Source organism: Nelumbo nucifera, chromosome 4 (genome assembly GCF_055504915.1).
Source record: "Nelumbo nucifera cultivar China Antique chromosome 4, China Antique-T2T, whole genome shotgun sequence".
In the NCBI taxonomy this organism is placed as follows: Eukaryota; Viridiplantae; Streptophyta; class Magnoliopsida; order Proteales; family Nelumbonaceae; genus Nelumbo; species Nelumbo nucifera.
Window position 1 is genome coordinate 21,778,728 of NC_142652.1, and position 3,573 is coordinate 21,782,300.

General features: G+C 44.2%; 1 non-coding gene across 1 annotated transcript; it reads right to left on the reverse strand.

Moving 5' to 3' along the window:
- Positions 1 to 229: 229 nt before the first annotated feature.
- On the reverse strand, positions 230 to 336 carry LOC148792074 (small nucleolar RNA R71). The gene has a single exon (XR_016071048.1). It is a non-coding gene; the product is annotated as a small nucleolar RNA R71 (small nucleolar RNA).
- Between the last annotated feature and the right edge of the window lie 3,237 nt (positions 337 to 3,573).

The following is a 3,573-nucleotide window of genomic DNA, read 5'->3' on the forward strand; positions in this document are numbered from 1 at the left end:
GAGTATTCAGTTTGGTGGGTTGTTGAGTGATGATCCTAATGCACATCTTGTTAACTTCCTGGAAATATGCGACACATTCAAGCATAATGGAGTTAGCGATGATGCTATTAGGCTTAGACTCTTTCCATTCTCATTATGTGATAGAGCTAAGGATTGGCTCAACTCACTCCCTACAGTAAGTATCACTACTTGGAACGACGTGACTCAAAAATTTTTGGCTAAAACAGCAAAATTGATCAATGATATCACTACTTTTGTTCAACTAGAGAGGAAATCTTTGTATGAGGCATGAGAACGATTTAAAGAAATGCTTAGGAAGTGTCCTCACCATGGAATACCAGTTTGGCGTCAAATACAAACTTTTTATAATGGTATTACTCCATCTAATCACTCCATTATTGATGCAGCTGCAGGAGGCACGATCATGAAGAAAACTCCAAAGGAAGCCTATGATCTTGTGGAAGAGATGGGATCGAATAGCTACCATAGGAATAATGACCAAGCTGATCGAAGGGGAGTGTATCATCTAGATTCTTTTTCAGCTTTATCTGCTCAACTTGCTAGTTTGAATAGAAAATTAGACAATCTTAGTATTGCAGCAATAAATATGTCATATTGTAATCCATGTGATCTTTGTGGCCAATTAAGACATATAAATTCTGATTGTCAGGTAGGAAGTCCTTTTGCTTCACATGAAAGTGCTAATTTTGTTCTCATGGTGGCATGACAAATTTCAACCCATATGCGAATACATACAACCCAGGGTGGAGGAGTCATCCAAATTTTTCATGGAATTACAACCAACAACAGCCGCCCCCGCAAGAAAAGAAGGGAAATTTGGAAGACCTGATTTCCAAGTTCATTAATACTGCTGAAGCAAAGTTCCAAGATCACGAAAAGAGATTCTTAAATCAAGAGGCATCTATTAAGAACTTAGAAGTCCAAGTGGGGCAGATCGTGAGCATGTTGTCAGAGAGAAGAGAGGGACGATTGCCTAGCAATACAGAGAAGAATCCAAGGGAGCAAGTGAGTGCCATTGCCTTAAGAAGTGGAAAGACTATTGGTGAAATCAAGGATGATGATAAAAAAGTTGAGGTAGCCGATTCTCAAATGGAGATCGAAGGGAGTACACCTAAACTCAATTTAGATGCTATTAAACTTCCTCTCCCCTACCCTAAAAGAGTTTCGAAAGCTAACTTGGATAAACAATTTGAAAAAAATTTAGAGGTGTTTAGAAAAATACATATTAATGTCCCTCTTCTTGATGTATTGTCGCAGATGCCAAAATATGCCAAATTTTTGAAAGAGGTGATGTCAAATAAAAGGAAATGAGAGGAATGTGAAATGGTGAAATTGAACGAAAAATGTTCAGCAATTCCTCAAAATAAATTGCCCCCAAAGCTCAAGGACCCAGGGAGTTTTTCTATTCCTTACACCGTAGGAGATACTGAGTTTGAGAAAGCTTTATGCGATTTAGGTGCCAGTATAAATCTAATGCCATATTCTATTTTTGAAATACTTGGATTGCATGAACTAACACCTACTACTATTATTCTGTAATTAGCCGATAGAAGTATCAAATATTCTAGGGTAATAGTAGAAGATGTTTTAGTCAAAGTGGGCAATTTTATTGTACCTGCCGACTTCGTTGTGTTGGATATGGAGGAAGATAAGACAATGCCGGGGCGACCTTCCAAAGACTTGTAAATAGAACTTTTGAGTCGTTAATCGGCAACAAGGTTGAATGTTATGTAGATGATATGGTCATAAAGACCCAGGTTTCAAAATTTTTATTAAATGATTTACAAAGTGTTTTTGAAATATTGCGTAAGTACAACATGAAATTGAATCCCAACAAGTGCGTCTTCGGTGTCACATCGGGTAAATTTCTGGGCTACATAGTCAACCGACGTGGCATCGACGCCAACCCCGAGAAAATAAAAGTCATCCTAGACATGAAGCCACTTTGCAAAATAAAGGAGGTTCAGAGACTGAACGACCTGAGGCCATCCTAGACATGAAGTCATCGTTGTCTGCCTTTCTTTAAGGCCATTAAGAAAAGTAAAGACTTCGATTGGACCATAGAGTGCCAGCTCGCCTTTGACGAGCTGAAAAAATACATAGTTAGCATCCCGGTTCTAACCCGACTTGAGGAGGGAGATATTTTAAATTTGTACCTCTCCGTGAGTGATGAGGTAGTCAGCTCGGTACTGATAAAGGAAGTAGATCGGGTCTAACAACCTATCTACTTTGTCAACAAGGTTTTGCAGGATGCCAGAACAAGGTACCTGGAGATCGAGAAGCTGGCATACGCCCTGGTCACAGCAGCTTGGAAGCTTCGCCCTTACTTCCAAGCCCACACCGTCGTCATCCTCACCAACAAACCTCTGAGGCAAATACTACTCAAGCCCAAGGTGTTTGGCAGACTGACGAAATGGGCCATTGAACTCAGCGAGTATAACATCCGGTATGAACTTCGGACGACGATTAAGGCCTAAGCCTTAGCCGACTTCATTGCAGAATGTACCTTCGCCACGGCAATCGCTGAACTGGCTGAGCTTGGGCACCCGGAGGAAGCTTCAACTAGCACGACACTAATCCCGGTCCGAGCAAGTCTGACCTGGGACAAGGAGCCTTGGATCCTCCACATCGATGGCTCATCCAATCAACAAGGAAGCGGGGTAGGCATTATTCTGTACAGTCCAAGCGGGGTGAAGCTGGAGTACGCACTTCAGTTCGGGTTCGCAACGTCTAACAACGAAGCAGAATACGATGCATTGATAGTCGGGGTCACCTTAGCGAAGGAAGTGAAAGCTAAACACCTCATCATCTGCAGTGACTCCCCGCTCGTGGTCAACCAGATCAACGGCGAATATGAAGCTCGCGACCTCACCATGGCTGCTTATTTGGCCATGGTCAAGGAAGTTCTACGCGACTTCCTATCCTACTTCATCAGGCAATTCCCGTGATCCGAGAACGCTGAGGCCGACGCCTTGTCCCGGTTAGCCAGCACAAGCAGTAACACAATGAGGACCGTGTACATAGAGGAATTGCCTTGGCCTAGCATTTTTGAGAGGGCAGGAGAGGTCGCTCCTGTAGTTAAAGCAGAGCCGAGCTGGATTGACCCACTCACAAGCTATCTGCTTCATAGGACCCTCCTTGCAGATCGCAATGCAGCCTGAAGGGTAGAGCACCAGTCAGCGAAGTACGTCATTATAGACGAACAACTATACCGAAGGTCTTCCACGCTCCCTTATTTGCGCTGCTTGCGACCCTTAGAGGCTGAGCTCGTTCTCCGTGACACTCATGAAGGCTTGTGTGGCGGACACTTGGGGGGCAGGGCTCTCGCCTAGAAAGCGCTGCGACAGGGGTACTATTGGCCCACAATGAAGACAGACGCACTCGAGCTCGTCAAGAAGTGCGATCAGTGTCAAAGGCATGCCAATATCCACCACCGACTTGCTGCCGACCTCAAATATCTCACCGGCTCGTGGCCCTTCGCACAGTGGGGAATCGACATTCTTGGCCCTTTCCCGCCAGCGACAGGACAAAGGAGATTCCTGGTGGTAGCAG